At 41.5% G+C, this 25,649-nt stretch overlaps 1 protein-coding gene and 1 long non-coding RNA gene across 3 annotated transcripts in view; both read left to right on the top strand.

Annotated features, from left to right (window-relative positions):
• MAPKAP1 (MAPK associated protein 1) overlaps positions 1 to 25,649 on the top strand; it is a 269,365-nt gene that overhangs the window by 185,245 nt on the left and 58,471 nt on the right. The gene's annotated exons all lie outside the window — the stretch shown is intronic.
• Positions 430 to 25,649, top strand: LOC147026658 (uncharacterized). The gene is made up of 3 exons (XR_015058452.1): positions 430 to 14,266; positions 14,371 to 15,706; positions 22,800 to 25,649. It is a non-coding gene; the product is annotated as an uncharacterized LOC147026658 (long non-coding RNA).

Genomic DNA, 25,649 nt, shown 5'->3' with positions numbered 1-25,649 from the left:
TAATCAGAATGGTTATTCTTTCCTATTAATATCACATTGGTTTTTCTGTCTCTTTTTCTCTCCCTCCCTTTATCTCTTATTGATCAGATTAGTTATTCTCACCTATTAATCGGATTGGTTATAATTGCTGACAACTTTGGACTCTCTCTCTGTTGCTATGGAATATAAAATTGTAAAGTATCAATGAGCTTCCTACGAGCATTTTACTGTGCTCAGTTTCTTGAACGTTGAAACATTTTGAAACTTGTAACATTGCTAAACATAACCTTTTTATTCCATTAGTTAATATCTGAAGAATATATAGTGTAAATATAATGTTCAACAGCATTTTAGGGATACAAAGAGAGGATAACAATAGGAATTATTTCTAATTATATTATTATTGTAAATTATTGTTTGTACTCCACAAATCGATAGGAGTGACTTTAATTTGTCAATACAGTGTTATCTTTTTTCACATCAAAAAATATTTTCTCCTTATAAAGTTCATGGCTCATGCTTGGGCTTGATTAGTTAGTCAGTTGTTTATGTCGCCATTCAATGCCACGTGTGCTGTTTTAAACTTCCTCCCACCCTGTCGTCCTTCCATTCTCCCTTAGCGCCTCCAGATCACACGCGTTCTTTCAGAATCCCACACCTGATTACCCTCCCCAATTCTAATCGGAACGCTCACCTCCATTCCTTCGTCCCTGTCTTCTGTCGTCTCTGGAACCAACTCCCTGCATCTGTTGTATCATGTCCCTCCCTCCAGTCCTTTAACAATGCTGCTCCTGGTCATCTTATTTCTCCTGTACCCACATCTACTCTCACCAACTGACACCTTCACTCTTCCTTTCTGCCAGTCATCTGCTCATGTGCGATGTATTTGTCTCCCTCTTACCCTTTGATCCTCCACCAGCCTGTGAACGATTATTAAAATGCTCGCTCTACACTTAGCACAGTTTAACCAGGCACAGTTCTTTCTGCACGAACCAATTACTGTAGACCCGCTTTATCTTCGGTCACCTAATGGTTTCTCCCGTACCCACACCTACTCTCTTCTACTCCCAATGACCGGCTTTGTTCCCCCTTCCTTTCTGCCAGTCATCTTCTCATCTGCGATGTATTTGTCTCCCTGTTACCCTTTGATCCACTTTATACTTCTTCTACCAGTTTGTTAACCTGCTGCCCTCTGTTGTTTCGCTCCTCGATGAGCCAAGATTTCTGTATACAAATGTTTTTATTGCATCTAATTTCTTGTGATCATTTCCAAAAGTTCACAAAAACCATCTAAGGATGAGGTAGATCGACTTTCTACTAATTAACTTCTGAAGGGCATTTGAGCATTGCCATTAACGATGTCATTAAAGAATGATAATATTCACTTTGATAATATTCACAAGTGACTTTGATGTAAAAATCGTTGCTTTGGCACAGGGTGCCTTTGTGGAACAAGCAAGTGTTCTGGGATGATGGCTTGAGCTTTACTCATTTTGCACACAATGGCTCTGGTTCTTATTGATCGTTTTCGATCACTTCAAATGAACGGTTTGTTAGATGGACTTGGCAAATACTCTCCTCGATCTCCTGCCTCTGGGTTCATGTGTGTTCCTCGCCTTCAGTCTTGTCAAAGTGATTATTTGCTCGCATTAGTTCCAAATTTTTTTGCAATTCAATTAATTTACTTGTTGATTTTTATCCTCGCCAAAGGAGAGGGAATTGTGTTTGGGTCTGTTTGTTTGTTTGTTTGTTTGTCCACACCGAACTTTCTCGTGTTTTTCTCCGGAATCACTTGTCGGATTGAGATTAAATTTTTACCTTAGGTGTGGCTTCTCAAGTAGAATGTTGGAATCATAATTATGGCGTCATAGGTCACGTGGTATGGCAGCCATGTTGGAAAAACGAAAAAACTTTGGACCTCTGTATCTCTGAAACCGCACCAAGGGGAAAATTTAAACTTGGCATGTGGCAAGTACTCCTCATGGGGAATACGTGCGATTTTTTTTTTCATGACGTGATAGGTGCCTTCGTTATGATGTCATAATTGCATATGTAGAACACTACATCTGATCAGTATGAAAAATTTTGAGGGTCGTCTCAGGATAAAATGCTCCATCATCAGTCACGTGATTTGGCAGCCATATTGTCCTTAAAGAAAAATCTTCTTCACTGACGTGTCTGAACAGATCGAGGCAAAACTTTACACGCATGACTGCCTATCCATGAGGAACAAAATGTTCACGCACATGATGTCATAGGTCACATGGTTTGGCAGCCATATTGGATTTACCATAAAACCCATTTTTAAAATCTCCAGAATGGCTGGACAGTTCGAGGGGAAACTTCACACAAATGTTCCCCAAGTCTTGGGTGTACAAAGGAATCATTGATAGGTCACATGGTTTGGCAGCCATATTGGATTGAAGAAAATTATTAAATCGTGTTTTCTCTGGAACTGCTTCATCATTCAACGTGAAACTTCACATTTATGATCTAGTAGTGATGGGGAAGAAATGTTTTAAATTTCAACTTCATCGGATACATGGTCTGACAGCCAGAATTATTTTTTTTTTGATATGGGTTTTTTAATACCTTTTTTTATTATTATTATTTTTTTTTTGAAAAAGGCTCACTTGGCTGTGCCTGAATGGGTTTGAGGGTAGAGGAATAGCAGCTGAAATGTGAATCCTGTCGAGGTTCCTCCTGATGACTTAATCTTTGCTCTTTGCTTGTTTGGATTCCTTCTGATTAATCCAATGCAGGAATGAACCTATTTTGTCTTCCATTTGATTTGAATTGAATATACATTAATCCCATCCTGAATTCAATTGAATAATAATAAACGTCATGGGTCAGGGTCAATGCCTGATGTTGGCTTAATGGTTAGGGTGGTGAGCTTAAGATCCTAGTGTCTTGAGTTCACATCCTGCTTGGCCATTGAATTAATACCAGGTGCGGTTGACTCAGCTTGTCATCTCTCTGAGGTCAGCAAAATGAGTACCAGCTTGCTGAGATAATTGAGCCATTCGAGTATCCTGCGTCAGAGTTGCGACCCGTCCAGGATTGTGCCAAATAGCCAAGGATTTAGCCAAGGAGACTGCTTTGGTAGCACAAATGCTCTGCACAGAGTATGGTCCCATTGGATGGATGGATGGTCAGGGTCAGATGTCCAATCAAAGCGGGGTTGCATCAAAGCAGGACATCTCAGTACCCAGTCATGACTGCCAGCAGTTATAAGGTGGCAGTTCTAATTGTGTCTCTTATTAATTACATAACACAGCAGTACACAAATGCCACACAAAACAAGTTGTAGTGAGGGTCTGCCATCTCTGATTGCTCTTTCTCATGTTTAAAAAAAAAAAAGAATTGATGTTGTTGATTTTTCATTTACCCATTTCCATCACTTCTCTTATTATTTTATTCATATATATCAGCAGATGACGTTCCTTTTCACCTTTGCCACCGACATATTGCAGCATTAGGCCGGTGGCATGCATGGGCTACAAGCTAGTCAATAAAACCTTCCTGCTGATGTCAAAAACGTGCATTGGCTCCATTTGCTTCGGTTCCATTTGAGTAGTCCCTCGTACAACTTGTCTCTTTAGGCAAAGTAGATTTTTCATTGTCTCGAGAGATGGTTTTGGAAAGCGTTTACCTGCCACCTGCCATCACGCTCGGACCCGGATTCTAATCTGAATTGCCTCGAGTGCTTTCCGACCTACAACGATGACATCGTTTTTCGAACATTAAAACACCGTGCAGATTTGGCCTTTTTATTCTGCTCGGGGGTTTTTTTCCCCTTCCTTTTCTAAACAAAGATACTATATAATGAGGAAGATAAATCACACGCTTGATTTAATTTTATATTATATCAGCATGAGCTTTGAAAGGAGTTTAAAAGCAGGCAGCAATTGTTTGTGTTAAAGGCAATTTTCATTTGGTTTGTCTTTTTCAAATGAATGTCAAATGACGGGCCTGGTGGCTCGGCTCACCCCTGGAACACCACCCGGCCAGGTTGTGATACGATGATTGCAGCCCTGGTACGCTCGCTCCACACTTAGCACAGTCTAACCAGGCAGAGTCCTTTCTGCACGGAGCAATTAGACCCGCTGTGTCTTTGATTACACGGACGGGCCGCACTTGGCATGGGTGTGCTGCACGTGGGCAGGCCTGCCATTGGCAACACCTTTCATTCAATCCTGCCAGGGTATTTATCTGTTCGTGCAATGCATCTCGACCGAACATCGTTCATTGTCCAGAGAGTGTATGTTTTGGGTTTGAATCCTTCCACAGAATTTGATCTTTTTTTCCCCCCCACATTGCCACTGTATCACCAGAGATTATTTCGTCCAAGTGGCATGGTCTTTTTCTTTATTTGCTCGTATTGACAATTTCTTGATTTAACCATTCGGACATTGATTTTTGTTTCAAGCCTGTGAGTAGGCCGCAACGCAGTCGAGACTCCTATATACTGGAGCACAGTGCCACTGTATGCTTCCAAAGGTCACACGAACATGATCTCGGTGCGCCGCAGGAGCTCTCGTTATTCCATGTTCGTGCAGACAGGTTATCCCAAAGGTTCAAGGACTGCGTTTCCATGGGGATAGGCAATGCGATTGTGATACTTGTGGAAAGGTTAACAACTGTACCTGTGTAAGGGCTGTGCCCATGTGGCAGTGATATGTCTGTTCAACCGTAAACCTTAAAACCTTTGGTGCTCATTCTTATTTTTTACATTTCGGAAATTATATCTTTTCTGAAGAGGCAACATGCATCAAATTGCGTGTTTCTCAATGCCAGAGCAATTGTTGCGAGTCCGCATGCTCTTTGTGAACATTTTATCCTCTTATATATCACTCTGCTTCCTGTTCTTTGTGTTGCGTTTTTGCTGTTTTTTTTGGTTTTTCTGGGTTCTTCATCTTCGTGATCAAGCTTGAACATCAAATGGTCAACTGTCATGTTGTTCTCAGGAACAGCATGTGCTCGGAGTGCATTTTTGTGAGGACTGTCGTGTGCTCAGAAAATGTCAATGTTTGACCCTCTTTCACTCCCTCAAATGTCCCATACATTTCCCCCATCCTTTCATCTATCTCCTTGCAAGCTGTTTTTCATTCCCACCACAATCTTGTATTCTCCTCCCCTCCTGTCTCTCTTAGCCATCCGTTATCTTCCTTTTCTTGAATTTAATTTCCCCCCTTCGTGCATATGTAATACATCAGTGGTTCATAATCCCTATCATCATGGTAGATGAACTGTTTCTTCATCTTGTTTGACACATCATAATGAAATTCCAAGAGATCGGTACCAGGCACGTCAATTGTGAAAGCAAATGCTGCTGAACTCTGTGGGTTGTGATGTGAAGCCATCTGTGGATCGAATATCTCTTTGCACCAAAGGCGTCGCAGTTGCAGCTCGACAGTGGGCTGTATGACAGGAAACGGTGAGCTGCTTCCAGCCGGTTTTCTTTTGCTTTGTACTACCTGTTCCTTGAAACCATCCAGGTGGAAGTGCTAAAACATGCTCGGGGCTGCCACATTGCCCACTGCTCAAACTGGTGATGACATTATGGGTTTAAATCCCAACTCTTTTGGACGTCGCGCATGTATTTTTGTTTTTGATGAAGGTCGGAGGGAAGGGAGTAAGTTCGTAGGAATGGTACAGGAAGTCTGAAAGTGCAAATTGTTTTTCCCCCGTGAAATCTGGGGGTCGGCGGTTTGCATATACCTATAGAACAACGCATAGCTGGCTGATTTTGCATGTTAAAGCAAAAAAAAAATCAGATGGTGCCTTTTTTTGGGGGGGGGGGGGAGGAAGACAGAAAGAAAAGTTTGTTGACCATCAAAGGAAATCTATTATTTGTTTTATTTTGAAATATTTTTCATAAAAATTACGATCTCCTTTTATTAAGAATTCCATGCTGTCTGTCAAACTCTTCATCGGACCGCTTTTGGCTTAAAATAAGAATTTCCTGTTTTGCTGTGGATCCGATGATGTTGCACAGCTTGGCTGAAGTTGCGTTGACCGAAGTTGGACGTGACCTGAAGGCTACTCTTTCACTGGCTTGTAACACTCGGGGAGTGAGGAGGGAGCGTTGGTGGGGAGGGGGCACGTCACTGATATCCTGAGATCAACAACAGTTGATCTCTTACCCCCGGCAAGCTGGTACTCATTTTCCCGACCTCAAAAGGATGACAGGTTGAGTCGACCCGTCTGGTGCTATTTTGGCACAGCTGGGGTTTCAACTCAGGACCCTAAGATCCTAACCCAACTGCTCTAACCGTTGAGCCTCTTCCACACATTAATAATCTAGTAATATATTAATATTGTTGATTATATCCTCCATTTAGAATCAATTATGAGATTTAAATGAATTAAAGGTGTAATGACTTATTATAGTACAAAGCAATGTTTTGACGCATTAATTTTACATTCAACAAGTGTATGAACTTTGGGTGTGTGGAAGAGATAACATTTCTGTGATTATAATTATCTCATTTTTAGCTCACCTGGAATTTAGTCAGATGAGCTTATGCAATCAAGCAGTGTCCGTAGGTGAGCGAGTCAGTCAGTCAGTGAGTCTGTAAATACTTCAGTCATTATCGTTTGAACCCAACGCACGATTTTGATGAAACTTGGCCACGAGCTTCAGATCTGATGCCTAGCGAAGGTGTATTGACTGCATCGAAATATGCACTCGGTAAGGGGGTCTACGGGGGTTTTTGACCTCCCCCCAAAATAGGTATTTGTTCTCTCCTCCAAAACGACACACATGATTTTGATGAAACATGACCATAACCTTCATCACCAGAAATGTACCAAACTTTGTTCATGGCATTTAAATACTCTGGGTCTAAGTAAGTCTAAGGGGGGTTTGAGTGACTGTTGCTCCTGATCCAGGTGAGCTTCACGATGTGCGGTCCTCCACCTTTTTAACAAAAACCTTGTTACTTTACACCCTCTACTGGATAATGAGCACGTGCACCTATTTCTCTATCAAGGTGCAGGTGCGACACAGTGTGGAGAACCCTGCACGTGAAGTTTAAACTTTTTTTCTCAGGCCATGTCAAGCATAATGTCGAGGAGATTGTAGAAGTCAAAGTCACTGGGAGCATGCTTGGTCCAACGTCACCGAGTTGTAGCTGTATAAGAGCGGAGCTTGGCGAGGTCTGATCAAAAGCAAATCCGATGCGAGGATTTTCATCATCTCGGCACACATGCATGTTCTTATTTTCACAACTTTGAGAAGAACCTGAGATCCGATGAACCTCATCTCATAAGCTGAAAATCCTGACAGTATTTACCCAAACTGGGGTGGCAGAGTTGTTTGCAGGTGTTCCATCCATGGGAATGCTCTTCAAATAGCTTATTTCCAGAGCGGTTATTAGGCAGAGCAGGCTCTGAACAGTTTGCCATTGACTCTTCCCCAATTGTAATCAGTGCAAGTGTTTTCTCAGTTTTTTTTTTAGATGATGAGAGAGTGATTATGCCTTGTGTTGGCTTAATGGTTAAGGTGGTGGGCTTTGGATCCTAGGGTCCTGAGTTTGCATCCTGCTTGGCTGCTGAATTAATACCAGGTGGGGTTGACTCTGCGTGTCATCCTTCCGAGGTCGGCAAAATGAGTACCAGCATGCTGGTAAACTGCGTCGGAGTGGCGACCCGTCCAGGATTGTGCCCAATAGCCAAGGAGACTGCTTCGGCAGCACCAACGCTCTGCACAGAGTGTGGTCCCGATGGATGGATGGAGAGAGCGATTAGTAATGGTGTGTGTAGCTTTGTTTATTTTCCAGATTTAATAAGGAACTAAAGATGACAGTAATGTTACGTGAGTTCATTTCATTTTCAGGCTGGATCGGGTTTTTATTAATAATGTTTGGGATATTTTTCACATCGGATAAAGTAACATAGGTTAGGAACTAGATCATATCCTCACGGCTTTGGTCTTCATACAAATTAAGGAAGGAGTTTTCGACTCTTTCCACTCAAGTGAATCTGTTTATCCACGAGTGTGATGTTAATTCGCAATACTACGCTGGTGATAACAAGCTTGATCTGATGTTTGGTCAAGGAAATATATCAGGCATTATACCACCGCGTGTTGGGGGGGGGGGGGGTCATGACCACATGTGGGGTCATGACCCAAAATGGCAGAAAGCACATCCTAAATCACTAAGTCGATTGAGGCCTGGATTCAGAGTGGTTGGTCTAAAGAGGCAGTTTATGCTTCCGTAGCAACAGAGAGCAACGGGCCTTATGCTTTGACCTCATTGTGGGAGATACCAATGATGTTAAGAGCTTTAGATCCCACAGATTCCAGGAGGGGCAGATGTGATGCTGGGAGCACCAGCCCATAGGGTTGAAATACTCCATTGTGCTGTGGACAAAGGCCTTTGTAGACTTGGAGTCGTTCTGACTTTTTAAAGGAATGACTTGGAGCAACGGAGTATACTCAGTCTGCAGCTGTCTTTGGCGGGCACATCAGCGAGATGTGTGACTCAGGTGCTTTCTGGCCCGTCGGTGAGATGGGGTCCTGTACGTCACAATCTAGTCATCTGCAAAATGCAACAGCATCGGGGAGGTCGTTTATGTCGCTGAGAAACAAGACTGGGCCAAAGACACTACCTTGGAGCATTCCAGCCTACACTGTGGGAGAGGAGAGGGTTCCATTGATAACCACACATTGACTGTGTGAGTGGAGGAAGTCAGAGCAGCAGGTATTTTTCTGAAATTATATAAACTTTTATTAGGTTAATATATTTCATTAGAAAAAATATTATTATTATTATTTGGGGCTGAAGCTACTACGTAGAGTTTTGTCCTATCTTGTACAGTGTCTCAGAAAGAACCTGTTTCTGTATAACACCAAGGACAAGGACATTAACAGTTTAAGACCCGCAGGCTAGATGTGTTTGGGTAAGACAGTAGTTTCACACCTGTGGTTTCACGATCGGAGAGACATTACATAATCATGTTAGTGCACCTTCTGCCTCCCCCCCCCCCCCCCCCCGAGCCTAGTAACTGTTACACTTGAACATTTGAAATATGTTGGCTCTAACTCTTTTAAGCATGTTATTTCAATCTCAAATAAAAGTTGTGTGTGTGTGTGTGTGTGTGTGTGTGTGTGTGTGTGTGTGTGTGTGTGTGTGTGTGTGTTAGTTGTTGGTTGTTATCTCCATATGCGGCTTTCGGAAGGTGGAATGGAGCCCTCACAGGTCTCAGTGTCCACTTCCGTGTGTGTGTGTGTGTGTGTGTGTGTGTGTGTGTGTGTGTGTGTGTGTGTGTGTGTGTGTGTGTGTGTGTGTGTGTGTGTGTGCGCGCGCGCGCGCATGTGTGCGTGTGTGCACAAGTTGCTGTTGTGACTGCTATCTCCACACATGGGTGGATTTCAGGAGATGGAACGGAGACCTATCTGGCCCGGTCTCAAAGTCAAAGTATCCACCTCCGGTGTGTCATTGGTTGTGATCTCCATAATTCTGGTTTCAGAAGGTGGAATGGAGTCCTCCAAGAACACGAAGTATACACCTTCGTTTCGGTGAAGGATCGCGATTCATGGCCTAATAGTCCATGAGCCAGACCTCAGAATTTCATGGATTGGTACCACCTGGGGTGGCAAAATCTCTCTGTGTTTTCTTGAAAGGCATATACCCATAGATGAAAATAAAACTTTGAAGCCAAGCTTGGAACGGTAGCTTAGTGCTAGTAATCACCTCTTAAAGATGGAGGACCGGGCCCGACCCAGGACCTGAAATTATGGGGTAGGAGAAATATAAATTGTGATATTTTTTAAACTGATGACCCGATTGCTACAAATGACCACTCAAAATGTTGAAAATTTTATGTTCTACACATCTATATCTATTATATGCCAATATGCCAATTAAGTAGGTCACCTCAGGTCAAAAGGTCATGAAATTTGACTCCTGCTTAAAATCTGGCCATCCGTCCAAAAAACACCACCATCACCCTACCAATGGGAATTTATCAGCCAGAATGGACTCAAATGGAAGTTAATAAATGTCCAAGTCCATTTTATGCCTAAAAGTGTGGAATTTATTTGTATCTGAGCCATGGTACAAAACAGAATTTGACACATCTTTGAAAACGGCCATTTTTAGCCAAAAAACCTTCTAAAATGAATGTCAATATGCTCATATTTAATTAACATTTTTTTGCAGAAATTCAATTTTATACTAGTAAAGGCTATGCAATATTTATTTCAATGTAACATTTTGGTCTGTTTACAAGGTCAGTAGAGGTCATTTGAAGGTCAAACAGCCCTTCTCTTTCTTTCGAGTTTTTTTTTTTTCAACAGGGACACCTGAAGTGCCATCTGTTAGCCAACTAAATAACTAATTGGCACTTCTGTATTGTTTCTGACCACCAATCCTTTGTTCTTGAAGGACACAAAGTTCATGAAATTGACATGACACATTACAATTGATTTGAAACATTGTAGTTGATTGCTCTGGCACAATCTCTCAATTGTTACCACTAACCATGTTCAGTGATATAATGCCTCTTTTGGAGAAGCCTCCAAATCCATCTTGTCTGTGGTCCTGAGGGAGGGGAAAGTCAACCGCCGAATTGATGTTGTCTTTGACGTCTACAAGGAGAACTCCATTAAAAATGCCGAGCGGGTAAAAAGAGGGTCCGAGAGTGCCATGACATTTGGTAAGATTGCATCCGGCCATAGGTTGAAGCAATGGAAGAGTTTTCTACAGGGTGGAAAAAATAAGACCCAGCTGATTGATTTTCTGGTTGAGGAATGGAGCAACGACCAAAGTCTTCGTGAAAGGTTGGACAGGAAAGAGCTCTTCCTCACACACGAAGACCAGTGCACAAGAGTTACAAAGGACTCGGTATCTGATGTTCAAGATCTACAGAGCAGCCAGGAGGAGGCAGACACCCGGCTACTCCTACATGCCGAGCACTGCAGCAGGTCTGGTATGGCAGCTGCTGTCATCGTGTCACCGGACACTGATGTCTTCATCTTGGCAATGGCTTTTACACCAAAGTTAAAATGCCTACTATACTTTAAGTTGGAATCCAAGACGCGCACTGAATACATAGAGGTTAAGAAAGCTGCAGATGCCCTTGGTCATGAAAAATGTGCCTGCCTCCTGGGTCTCCATTCATTCACGGGTTGTGACACCGTGAGCAGCTTTGCTGGCCGGGGCAAAGTTTCAGCTCTTCGGCTTCAAACACACGAGGAACACATGACCACTCTGCAGTCATTCGGCCAATCATGGGACCTATCAGATGAATCAATCCAGAAACTAGAGGCACTGACTTGTTCTCTCTACAACGCCAGGACAGCCATCAACAGCGTCAATGAGTTGCGTTTCAATATCTTTTATGTGAAGAAAGGTGAAGCCGAGTCTTGGCAACTCCCCCCCCCCCCCCCTGCGCATCTTCCTTGCTCAATCATTGTAAGAGGGCCAACTACCAATGTGCAATCTGGAAGAAAAGTTTGGACAGGAATCCAGATATTCCTTCCCCAGTTGGCCATGGATGGAGGGTAGATGACGGACAGTTGGTAATTGACTGGGGTGACGCACCTGAGGCTGTCATGGAGTTGATCGCCTGCAACTGTCCAAGGCAGTGTTTGGAGGAGAGCTGTTCCTACCTCCAGAACAGGATGACGTGCACATACCTATGCAAGTTACAGACCTGTAGCAACCAACATGCAAGAAGAAGAGGAGGAGGAGGAGGAGGAGGAACATGGTAACGTTGAATTTGAAGGCTCATCTGATGATGACGACAACATCGACTCTGACGAAGATTGAAATGCAACTCGGACATGGATACTGGGGCCCTTTAATGGACACACTATGGTATACTGTAGGAGAATGTGATGCTTGGTAGTGCAAGGAATCAACTCTATGAAACAATTAATAAAGTATTGATTCGGTACTGATCTCTCTGAAGTAAATGCTCTTTGGAACACTCTTTGAACCAGTAGGATGGGATGGGAATTAAGGCTTAAAGGGAAAGGATCACAAAAATCTATAAGTTAAAAACGTAACGTTTTTAACTTGGCGGGGAAATTATTTTACGCCACTGCAACCTAACTAAAGGTCCAATCGTGGCATGACGCTTCGGATCGGTACCAAGAAGACTAACATCACCCTGTTTTGATAGAATATCATGGAAATTTGGATTTTCCATGGATTTAGAATTTACTGATTTTTCCCGCCAAATTCTGTGATCCATTCCCTTTAAATAGGCCGACCAAATACAATCCATGAAGAGGAATTTCTAGCAGGTATCAATATATTATTGATATGTTGTTAAGGGATGATCTACCCGTGTGAGTCTCCCCTTAAATGTTGACACTGATGATTCTGTCAGATGGACATAAAAAATTCATAGGCCTACTCGAAGTTCAATGGTGAATGACCATGACCATTAAATGCCGAACAGCCCTAAACTAAATCAGAGCACATTTTCACATGATATTTGACATTTGTGGGTGAAAGATTTTATATGAACACCAACAAATTGGCATCTTCCATTTTTGTGTATTTTTGGCTAAAAATGGCCGTTTTCAAAGATGTGTCAAATTCTGTTATGTACCATGGCTCAGATATAAATAAATTCAACACTTTTAGGCATAAAATGGACTTGGACACTTATTAACTTCCATTTGAGTCCATTTTGGCTGATAAATTCCCATTGGTAGGGTAATGGTGGTGTTTTTTGGACGGATGGCCAGATTTTAAGCAGGGGTCAAATTTCATGACCTTTTGACCTCTGGTGACCTACTTAATTAGCATATTGGCAAATAATAGATATAGTTATGTAGAACATAAAATTTGCAACATTTTGAGTGGTCATTTGTAGCAATCGGGCCATTAGTTAAACATGTATCACAATTTATATTTCCTCGGCCCCATAATTTCGGGTCCCAGTCGGGCCCGGTCCTCCCATCTTTAAGAGGCGATTACAAGCACTAAGCTACCGTTCCAAGCTTGGCTTCAATTTCTTTTTTTTCAACTATGGGTATATGCCTTTCAAGAAAACACAGTGAGAATTTGCCACCCCAGATGGTACCAATATCTGTTCTGGCTCATGGACTATAAGTTGTGAAGTTGTGTTGATCTCAGAGTTTTGTTCTGAGGGTTCATCTCAGGATCGTCACCGAGCCCCGGATGGACTCCAACTGTAGTTCATTTGTAGTCATGTTCCCAGGGATGGTTTGGAGGATCTTTGTGAGGTTCTTCTTCATCATTCCTGTTACTCCATTTATCACTGATACAATTCCAGTGCTGTTCAGCTTCCAGGATGTTTTCACTTCATTATTGAGGTCTTGCTATTTGGTTATTTTCTTGATTTCTGCATTATTTAGACAAAAATTACTGGGTACTGAAACCTCAATTACAAATACCTTCTTTTCGTGTGTGTGTGTGTGTGTGTACGTACGTACGTACGTACGTACGTATGTGACCATGACCTATTACAGGCACTCCATTATCTTACAACTTCCCCAACATCCCTTGACCTCCATTGGCACCTCTGATGGAAACAAGGTTCATCAAAAGTTCTAATACTATCAATAATAGTTTTTAATTTTTTTTTTTAATACAAATCATTTTATCATCATTTTCCTCCATGAAACGTTTCCATGCTTCACTTCCCTTTTATGTGTGAGTAACTATGCTGGTATATTATTCGGTCTGTATACAGTTGTTGATGAGTGCTATTCTTTTGTCATCTCGTTGCTTTTGTCCGTTTGGCCATACGCACCCTAAACCTGTACAAATGAACCTTGAAGGTTGCAGTCTATTGAAAATGGGAAGCGATTCCCACCAGGTGTAGGTCATTGTTCTCATTTGTCTTTGAAAAATGGTCTCCCACCACCTCCCCCCCTGTCTGTCCTCCTTCCTGCCTCCTTCACTGCTATCAAGGTTTTGTCCTGCTCAGTGCACTTCAGTGCGTTTGATAAAATTGTTCCTTTCCCAGCTCACTGCGTCGCCGAAATTCCCTTTCCTGAAGAATACCGTGCTTTCAGGCTTGGCTCTTTTATGGACCCTTTTACAACCCTTTAATGATTATCAAAAGCAGTTGCAAGTGTACCCAAGCTGCGCACTCATGTTTTAAGGGTACAACGGTTCACTTTCACAAGTGAGGAAGAGCACAGCTCATCCCCATCGAGCTCATCCATTCACACGATTCCTTCTGCAATCAAACGTCAAGCCTGTGTAGTCTAAATGTTCAATCCTGGATGTATGTGTAGACATCACGAGTTCACAACAAGCAAGAGCTTCTGTTCTGAACAATAACCACCCAGGTGGGTTTATGCTGAGCTGACGTCCATTTTTGTGACACCACTCCTGCATGTTTCGGAACATTGTACTTTGAGAATTCAAGTCTTATTCTTCTTGCGTGTGGCAGCTATCATTTTGCTGGGACGCGGCTGTGCAGTACACTGGCGCTCATTTCCCCGACCTCGGAAGGATGACAGGCTGAGTCAACCCCACCTGGTGTTAATTCAGCGGCCGCTCAAACTCAGTACCCTTGGATCGCAAGCCACCACCCTAGCTGCTAAGCCAACACGAGGCAATAATTCAAGTAACTTTGCAGACCAGCATGGCCGATTGAGCTGTGGCTCGGCCGTGCATTTTTTTTTCAAAGCGAACGGTGTAAGTTTTGACAAATTCCGATTCATCGGCTGCTCTTTATACACGTGTTGGTGACCCTATTCGTCATTACACGGGATGCTTTTGTCGATGTTTCCCAACAGCCTCTTGACGAAACGACTGTGAAAGTTATCCACACAAAGCTAGACAACTTGCTCGACCTGGAAGTGTGTGCTTTCACCGTGCCGGTTTATTGGAACTTGCGGCTAACTCTTCACCTTCTCTTCCGTTTCGAAATATCGGACTCATCGAGTCAGTGATTTATTCATTTTTGATGTTTTGGAGAAATTTTGATGGAGATCGCCATGGAAGGTTTCCATTATGGATAACCTTGTAGACTCTCGCAGTGTAGACTTTTGTTGAAACAGGAAGAAACAAATTGTTTTTCATCCAATCATTTGTTCATCCATTTCATTCATTTCAAATGTATTTCTTGCACAAAGAGTGTGAAAAAGAGTCATCTGTTGGGTTTTCGTATAATGTTAATGTCACAAACTTTTTGCACAGCATCATTACCGTAAGAGTCGAGAATAAATTTTTAAGTCTGCGAACCTGTACTATTCTTGGTGATTTTACAAAAAGTAGTTTTGGGATATAATTTTCTGCATATCTTTTCTCAACAGAAAGGACCTTACCTTACGCTAACTCTTTCTCACTCTCATTCTCTTACCATCAGTAAATGGCTGTCATGTTACGTTTGAGGTTTGCAGAGCAAGCGCCCGGTAATTGAAATGCGCCCGCCGTCGGAACGCATCCGAGATGGATTTCTCGGCATCCGAGGTGGCCTGTTTATCTGCCGGTGGCGAGCACGCGTCCGAAACTAATTTTCCCGGGTGGAAAGCGAGGGGGTTGAGGAGGTGCAATGGAAGTCAGATAAGTGATCAGTGAGAGCCTGCGTTGTGGAAAGCCCGGCGGGATGTACGTGAGCAATCTCTCTCCATTTGCATTTAGATGAGTATCGATCTGGAGTAGAGCCGCCGAGGAGGCCCTATTGATTGTTTTTTGGTGTTTGCAGCTCGGCAGATGCTCGGTGTCTGGCTCTCGTGTGTGCGTTTCACGATTTGTGCTGACTGCTGCGTACCCAGCCGGCAGTGAGTTTTCCGTGCCAATCGGAGCTGCATGATGTCTTTTGCCTTCTAAATTTATTCGAGTGCGATCATCAATGGTGTCGATATAGCCCGGTATGAATTTGTTTGGATGGAATCTTAAGCAATAGAAAGTTAAGATGAGCCTTCTTGGCATTGCAGATGAGGCTGTCTGCATTTGTGTTGGGTGTAGAGAGTGTGGCCTAATCCATTACTTTTGGGTGAGATTAATGTTCCATGAGATTTTGTTTGGGTCTTGATTTTATGATAATAATTGTAATAGATATAGCAATGGAATGTAGAGCTAAATTGGAACTCCATTACACCACCACGTTAGTGTGATGATCAAATTTCTCAGAGTTGATAAACCACTTCATAGCAATTGTTGCAACCTTCCTTCTCAGATTGAAGTCACCTAATTTTATTATCCCCATGCTTTTAAAAAAAAACATGAGGCAGGAGTGTACGTGTGTGTGTGTGTGTGTGTGTGTGTGTGTGTGTGTGTGTGTGTGTGTGTGTGTGTGTGTGTGTGTGTGTGTGTGTGTGTGTGTGAGGGGGGGTGGGGGGGTATTGTAATGGACTGACTCTGTCCTTCCATCCTTCCGTCACGCTATCTCCTGAACGGTTGTGCAGAAATTCACCAAACTTGGTAGTTATGATCACCACATGGTTTGAAGGTACAAGAGCGGTATCATTTTTGGCCCTGCCCTAAGGGACGGGATCAAAAGGTCAAATACAAAAAAAATGTCATGACAGGCACATTTAAAAACATTTTTTAATGAAACTTGGTATAAAAGCAATTGAAATTGAGAGATGCATGAAATATGAAATGATGTTTTGGATTTGACCTCTGGTTCATGTCTCGGGGTGAGGATATGGGGGCAGAAGGGTGAAAATGTGGGAAAAAAAAAATCAAACTCAAAATTTGATATTGGGTCATTCCTGGTGGAACTTTTTGCCATCTTTCGACTTTGCTTTTGGTGAAAAGCGGTGGGGATTTGCAATGGTGTGCCACCAACTTCGCTCTAGTTAACCTCAGCAGACGAGAGGTTATTTCATCTAGGTCCATAAATCTGTTTGTTACTTGCAGAATCAAAGATTTTTCAAGGATATTGGTCAGTTGATTTTATTATTGGGTCGCCGAAATAGGTGACCCTTATTGTGAGTAATTCTGTCTGTTTGTTTGGATGTTTGTTCGTTTGTCATCAGCATAATTGGTAGTAAATGTGGGCCGATTTTGACCAAACTCGGGTGGTAGGTACATCTTATGACCTCGTGCTTTGGAAATTGTGATGGTTGCTAGGGACGCTTTGCTTCCCCAGCAACAACCAAAAAACCTTCAAAATCGGTATCGTTCACGCGAAATCAATTCCAAAGGCCATTATCTCACGTAGGGTTATGAAATTTGGCACGAATGATCTGCAGGTGATGCTCAATCAAATATATTCCGGTTTTTGTGATGTATGGAATAGTTTACCCGCAGCGCCCCCTTACAATTGGGGTATGTGCAAAAATTGGTTGAAATCGAAGGCCCCGAGCGACCAGGTGAGTGCATCGATACGAATTAAACTTTGCAGGTTCATAGCACGCAATGAGTACTACAACTTTACCTCAGGACATATTGACCGATTTCGCTTAGGTCAGGGGTCAAAGGTCAATTAGTGCAAAATCGATAATATGCGAGAGCTGGAGGTGCCTTCGCGCCAAATGCTACTCCTCCTAGGGTTATGGTCGGATGGTCATGAAAATTCACACTAATCGTCTAGAATACATTGTGCACAAACGATTGAGCCGGATTTTCAATTTAGATCTTTGTTCACCCGCAGCACCCCCTCGAACTTTGGGGATTTCCGATTTCAAACCGCATTTTCGGTACTTTTCATTCAAATGGATACTGAGTAGTTATCAGTAGATGGAACTGGATTAGATTTGATATGCATAATCTTAAGGTGATTCCCTATCCGCTATATGACATCCATTATGCTCTATATCTTATAGTTTCCATGCTCGGCGACCCATTGCCACCTACTGGCTTGTTCTGTCTGTTTGTCGCCTAAAGGTCACAATTTTAAACTGATCTTCACGAAACTTCACCACATGGTAAAGTTTGTCATAAGGAAGAAGCCTATTCTTTTTCTGGTCAAAATGTCAAAAGGTCAACAAAGCCCAAAGGTCAACAACTAAGGTGGTATTTCTAAAATCCTCAATTTTCATCCGATTGACTTGAAATTTGAAGAGGATAAATATTTTAGGTCACTGAATTCAACCAGCCAATTATTTTTGAGGTCCACATAGGCCAAAAGGTCAACATAGGCCCAAGGTCAACAACTAAATTGGTATTTGTAAAATCCTCAATTTTCATCCGATTGACTTGAAATTTGAAGAGGATAAATATTTTAGGACACTGAATTCAACCAGCCAATTATTTTTGAGCTCCACATAGGCTAATAGGTCAACAACTAAGGTGGTATTTGTAAAATCCTCAATTTTCATCCAATTGACTTGAAATTTGAACAGTATTTGCATACCAGGTCAATGAATTCAAACACCTATTACTTATGAGATTGACATTGGTGAAAAGGTCAACATAGGCCATAAGATCAACACAACATAGGCCAAATTTTTATAGTTTCTAAAATTGTTAATTTTCATCCGATTGACATGAAATTTGAAGAACATTTGCATATCAGGCCACTGAATTCAACTACCTATTATTTTTAAGTTCATCCTCGGCCAAAAAAGGCCAATTTTGGCCAAATTTTCTAAAATCCTCAATTTTCGTGCGATTGACTTGAAATTTGAAGAGCATTTTCATATCAGGTCAATGAATTCAACTTCCTATTATATTTGAGGTAAATATCGGCCAAATCTTCAACATGGGATAAATTTCTAAAATGGTTTCTAAAATTATCAATTTTCATGCAATTGACTTGAAATTTGAAGAACATTTGCATTTCACTAAACAAGCAGATTAGACTTTGGTTCAAATCCAGCCCATCAATCGGATACAAAACATGAAATGCTCAATCTGGCTGAGGTATGTGCTCTACCGAGTGCAATTCTACTTTGTTCTGTTTTGCCAAGTGTCGTTCAATGAGTGATTTTTCATTTGTTTGTTGCTTGGCGAAAAAAAATTTTTCCAAGTATGTTGGTCTGAAGCGTTTGTCTGTCACACGACTTTTGGCCACAGTTTTCAAGCAATCATTCTGAATTTTGTTTTGTGTATGTAGTTGACTGGCCAAGGACAGCAATGCTTAACTTTGGTGAAGATCCGATTCCGGATCCGGATCTGAGAATTTTAAAAGTGATTCTTCACCACAATTATTTTTGAGGTTAGCATTTGCCAAAAGGTCGACACATGCCTAATTTCTAAAATTGATAGATCGGGCCAAAAACTATATATATATATATATATATATATATATATATATATATATATATATATATATATATATATATATATATATATATATATATATATATATATATATATATATATATATATATATGTGTGTATAGATATATATGTATATATATATATATATATGTATAGATATAGATATATATATATATATATATATATATATATATATATATATATATATCATTATATCTCAAAAGGTTGTGGACGAGTTGTGACAAAATGAGTTGGTTCGGTGACAAGAACAAGCGGATTACATTTTGGTTCAGATCCAGCCCATCAGTGAGATACAAAATGGAAACTGTTCAGCCTGCCGGAGGTATGTGCTCTTCTGATTGCCATTCTACTTTGTTCTGTTTTGCCAATTGTCACTCTATGAGTGATTTTTCATTTGTTTGTTTGTTTGTTTGTTTGTTTGGCCACACAGAATGTGAATGTTTTTCTCTGCAACCACTTGTTGGATTGGCACAAAATTTTCACCATCTGAACAACGACTCATGTAGAAAGTTTGAATGACCATTATGATGTCATAGGTCACATGGTGTGACAGCCATGTTGGAAAAACCAAAAAGCTTTGGACCTATGTATCTCTGAAACCACACCAGTGAAAAAATTGAAACTTGGCACATAGCAAGTACTCCTCATGGGGAATGAGTGTGATTTTTTAAAATGATGTCATACATTACTGGTCTAAAGTTTTAGAACACCCCCATTTTTCCAGTTTTTACTGAAATTTAAGCAGTTTAATGGTTCAATGTAATCTGAAATTAAAGCATAGAACAAATAAACAATTGCAGATAAAAAAGAAATCATGGAATCGTTTTGATGAACAAAGTTTAATCTATATTTTTGACTCATCAAAGTAGCCACCTTTTGCAGAAATAACAGCTGAACATACTCGTGGCATTCTTTCCACAATGGAAATTAAATATTGTTCGGAAAGTTCTTCCCAACACTGTTGCAGAAGTTCCCACAAATGTGTTGCACTTGTAGGTTGCTTTGCTTTCACCCTTCTGTCCAGTTCATCCCAAACCAGCTCGATGGGGTTTAAGTCTGGAGACTGTGCTGGCCATTCCATGATTTGAAGCCTACCGTCTTGTTCTTTTCTTCTAAGGTAGTTCTGACGTAGCCTGGAGGTATGTTTTGGGTCGTTATCTTGCTGTAGGATGAATCCCTGACCAACTCAGCATAGACCAGAGGGTATTGCATGGCGCTGCAAAATGCTGTGGTCGCCCTTTTGGTTCAGGGTGCCAGTCACTCTGTGCAAGTCACCGACTCTGGATCCAGCAAAAGAGCCCCAGATCATCACGCTTCCTCCTCCATGTTTGACAGTTGGTGTCACACACTCAGGAACCATCCTTTCGCCTACTCGACTGCGTACAAAAACCCTGCCTGATGAACCGAAGATTTCAAATTTTGATTAATCGGTCCATAAAACCTTCTTCCAGTTTTCAGTAGTCTACTGGCGGTGCTTCAAGGCCCAGGCAAGCCTCGTTTTCTTATTTTGCCATCTTAGCAATGGCTTTCTTACTGCCACTCGACCTGTCAAACCTGCAGCTCGAAGTCTTCTCTTCACAGTTGAAACTGAGACTTCCTTACTTCGACCAGTGTTAAGCTGTGCTTGAAGCTCCTGTCCTGTGAGCCGCCGATCACGCAAGCTGTTGACTCTCAGAAACTTGTCTTCTGATTGTGTTGTGCCTTTGGGTCTGCCAGACCTCTTCCTGTCATAGTTTCCTCCAGTTTCCAAGTGCCTTTTGATGGTGTAGGAAACTGTACTCACTGACACCTTGGCTTACTTTGCAATTTCTCTAAAGGAAAGACCGACACTTTTAAGGTTTATCATGGTCTGTCTGTCTTCCTTTGTAAATTGTTTTTTTTCTCGCCATTATGATAGCAATATACTACTTCCTGCAGTGCAATATTGTCCAAATAATGCTTCAGAGGGTGGAGCAACACAGTCTGTTCCAACACTGCTTTTCTGCAGACAGAGGGTTTGTAACTAATCAACAAAAGTTGGGACACCTGTCAGAATTGTTTGCATCAACTTTCAAGGCTTAATTTACTTCCATTGCTGCAGAACAGCTGCAGTTGCTAACCCATTACTTGTTCCCTGAAAAGGGCCTTTTTTAACAACTCTGAAATTTACATTCTTTTTCAGTTTTTGGTAACCTAAACTTTTTTTTAACCTCTGGCAGTTTACCACTTCGCTTTATTCCATTTCAGGTTATTCACTGGACTTGTACTTTCAAAGTACATTGAACTGCTTAAATTTCAGTCAAAACTCGAAAAATGGGGGTGTTCTAAAACTTTTGACCAGTTGTGTTGGTGCCTTCCTTATGACGTCATAATTGCATATGTAGAATGCTAGATCCGATATGTATGAAAAATTTTTGAGGGTGATTTTGGGATAAATTGGTCCAGAGAAAAAAAAAATTGGTGATGTCATCGGTCACGTGGTTCGGCAGCCCTATTGTTTTTTTTAATAAAAGAAAACCTTCAAAAACCTTTTCTGAAACGGCTGAACAGATCGAGGCGAAACTTAACACACATGCTCCCCAAGTCTTGGGGATATCAGGGTGTTCATGAATAATTGATCAGTCACATGGTCTGGCCACCATATTGGATTGAGCGAAAATCTTTAAAAAATCATTTAGTTTGAACCTCTTCATTGTTCGATCGTGAAACTTCACAAATATGGACTATTCGTGATGGCGAATATATGTTTTAAATTTCAACCTGATCGGACACATGGTCTAGCAGCTAGAATTATTTAATATTTTTGATCCAGGTTCTTTTTGATTTTTTTTTTTAATCAGGCTCACTTGGCTGTGCCTGGATGGGTTTCAGGGTAGAGGAATAGCAGCTGAAATATGAATCCTATCCAGGTTCCTGCTGATGACGTCATATATGCTCTTTGCTTGTTTGGGTTCCTTCTGATTAATCCAATACAGTACTATACCAATTTGGTCTTCTTTTTGATTTGAATTGAATTTACTTTAATCCCATTCTGAATTCAATTGAATAATGATAAATGTCATGGGTCAGGGTCAGGTGTCCAATCAAAGCAGGGTTTCATCAAAGTGGGATGTCTTGGTACCCAATCATCACTGCCAGCAGTTATAAAGTGGCAGTTCTAATTATGTCTCTTATTAATTACACAACACACCAGTACACAAACACCACACAAAATGCACCACATAAAACAAGTCCTAGCGAAGATCTGTAATCTCTGATTGCTCTTTTTGTTGTGAATAACTGTGTTTGGCTGTGAAGCTAAAATGATTCCTTCTGAGGCCGATTACCTCTACCTGCCTCATCAAAGACCCTTTTCTATCAGAGATTTTATTCGAGGTTGTTGGTGGTGGCAGGAATTAATTAAGCAGGTTTTAGGGCTTGGCTGAAGCTCTGTGCTTGTGAGCTTCTCCACCCTGTTGGCCGACGTGCAGCCATTATGGAAAAGGTCTCTGTTGTCCTTTTTTGTTGTGCAGCCATGTGCTCTTGTCCTTCTGTTTCTCCTCCAAGGCACTCTGTCTGTTTAACCTTTAGCCGCTGTTGTTCCACTCTTCCATGATAATTGATACCTCTATTAAAAAAAAAAATTCTGAACATGAATCTGTCAATGTGCTGACTTAATAAAGTGCAGCGCAATCTGGATCGTCTTTGCTCCGATACCTGCAGAATTTCTGGCTGTGAAACCTGAACACCCCAAGGAATCGTGAACATCGATTTCACATTGCACCTTGGCTTACAACTGCCAATTCAAAATGGCTTTTTCGTTCCTGTTGGCTGTAAGCAAACTGACTCTAGGGATAAACTTTGTAAATATTCTGGAAAATTGACTTTGTAAATGAAACACTTTGCTTGCACTGTAATGGTTTCTCCAGATGTTCGACTGTAATGTCAGTGCTCTTTTTACAAATGTCCTTTCTGAGCTCTGCCGTCAACTATAAGTATTTAAAGTGAATGCTCAGAATGTCTGTGATTTATCGATGATTGATTTCACACACATCATACGGTCGTAAAGAGTCTGGTAGTTCTAACTGCTTCTAGAATTGTAGTATCTCTAGCTTTTGATGGTATTACCTGGAGGACAGAGTTACTCCCCCAAGGGGTGCAGCCCATGGATGCAGCAAATTGCACACAAACAATGCCGATATCTAACCACATCATTTGAACTCAATCGCCGTTTACAGATTACATAATAATACAAAAATTGCTTTCTTTACTTGCATCGCCTAACCTCCTTTCCCGTTTCCTTTCCCCTTTCATTTTCTTATTTTCTTTTCATTTCTCCAAATTTCATCAGTTTATCGATTGTTCCCTTTTCATAACTAATACTCCACTGGTCAAAAGTTTTAGAACACCCCCATTTTTCAGTTTTTACTTAAATTTAAGCAGTTTAATGTTTCAATGTACTCTGAAATTAAAGCATAGAGCAAATAAACAATTGCAGATAAAAATGAAATCATGGAATCGTTTTGGTGAACAAAATTTGATCTAAATTTTTGACTCATCAAAGTAGCCACCTTTCGCAGATATAACAGCCGAACATACTCGTGGCATTCTTTCTACAATGGAAATCAAGTATTGTTTGGAAAGTTCTTCCCAACACTGTTGCAGAAGTTCCCACAAATGTGTTGCACTTGTAGGTTGCTTTGCTTTCACCCTTCTGTCCAATTCATCCCAAACCAGCTCGATGGGATTTAAGTCTGGAGACTGTGCTTGCCATTCCATGATTTGAAGCCGACCGTCTTGTTCTTTTCTTCTACGGTAGTTCTGAATTACCTGGAGGTATGTTTTGGGTCGTTATCTTGCTGTAGGATGAGCCCTGACCAACTAGGCGTAGACCAGAGGGTATTGCGTGGCGCTGCAAAATGCTGTGGTAGTCCTTTTGGTTCAGGGTGCCAGTCACTCTGTGCAAGTCACCGACTCTGGATCCAGCAAAAGAGCCCCAGATCATCACGCTTCCTCCTCCATGTTTGACAGTTGGTGTCACACACTGAGGAACCATTCTTTTGCCAACTCAACGGTGTACAAAAACCCTGCATGATGAACCGACGATTTCAAATTTTGGTTCATCGATCCATGAGACCTTCTTCCAGTTTTCAGTAGTCCACCGGCGGTGCTTCATGGCCCAGGCAAGCCTCTTTTTCTTATTTTGCCATCTGAGCAATGGCTTTCTTACTGCCACTCGACCTGTCAAACCTGCAGCTTGAAGTCTTCTCTTCACAGTTGAAACTGAGACTTCCTTACTTCAACCAGTGTTAAGCTGTGCTTGTAGCTGCTGTCCTGTGAGCCGCCTATCACACAAGCTGTTGACTCTCAGAAACTTGTCTTCTGATTGTGTTGTGGCTTTGGGTCTGCCAGACCTCTTCCTGTCAGAGTTTCCTCCAGTTTCCAAGTGCCTTTTGATGGTGTAGGAAACTATACTCACTGACACCTTGGCTTCTTTGCAATTTCTCTAAAGGAAAGAACTACACTTTTCAGGGTGATAATGGTCTGTCTGTCTTCCTTTGTTAATTGTCTTTTTCTCACAATTATGACAGCAATGTACTACTTCCTGCAGTGCAATATTGTCCAAATAATGCTTCAGAGGGTGGAGCAACACAGTCTGTTCCAACACTGCTTTTATACAGACAGAGGGTTTGTAACTAATCAACAAAAGTTGGGACACCTGTAGGAATTGTTTGCATCAACTTTCAAGGCTTAATTTATTTCCATTGCTGCAGAGCAGCTGCAGTTGCTAACCCATTACATGTTGCCTGAAAAGGGCCTTTTTAACAACTCTGAAATTTACATTATTTTTCAGTTTATGAGAACCTAAACCTTGTTTTTTTAACCTCTGGCAGTTTACCGCTTAGCTTTGTACCATTTCAGGTTATTCACTGAACTTGAACTGCTTAAATTTCATTAAAAACTGAAAAATGGGGGTGTTCTAAAACTTTTGATCGGTAGATTATGTAGAATCCAGGCTTGCGCGGGAGCTAAAACACTTATCGGAGCAGGATACGCACCACAGAAGGAAAATAATAGTGGAAATAAGAGGAAAAGGGATGGTGGGGGGGGTGGAGACACACCAATAGCAGGTTGCAGGGACAAAACAGAAAGATCGAGGGGAAGAAAGGATGCAGGGACGAATGAGAGTAAGGGGAGAGGGAGACAGATGCAGGGGTTGAACAAGCTGGATACAGGTACAATGTCTCAATGACAGAAGTGGAAGGTAGTCTGGTGGCAGAATGTGGTTTTGATGTGGGAGCATGTTTTGGGGTTTGTACAATGTTTTACTTTTGTGTCAAGTAGAACTGACCATTCTGGTCATAAATCAGCTGGGTTGCCAGGGTTGCCTTGGGGAAATTTTTTTTTATTGAAAAATTCAAAATTACCACCACCGAAAGACCTTTCTTCCAATAACTCAGCCTATGTTAGACACAAGCAAATACAATCCATCGCTTTGCTGATGGGAATACGAAGAGAGTGGGGGAGAGGAAGCAGAGGAGTGGGGGAGAGAGGAGGCAGAAGAGTGGGAGA

This window comes from Eptatretus burgeri, chromosome 5, assembly GCF_056783735.1.
Source record: "Eptatretus burgeri isolate ZD-2024b chromosome 5, Ebu_testis_v1, whole genome shotgun sequence".
Lineage (NCBI taxonomy): Eukaryota > Metazoa > Chordata > Myxini > Myxiniformes > Myxinidae > Eptatretus > Eptatretus burgeri.
The sequence above is the reverse complement of the archived record's forward strand: the minus strand, read 5'-3'. Positions and strand labels throughout refer to the sequence as shown.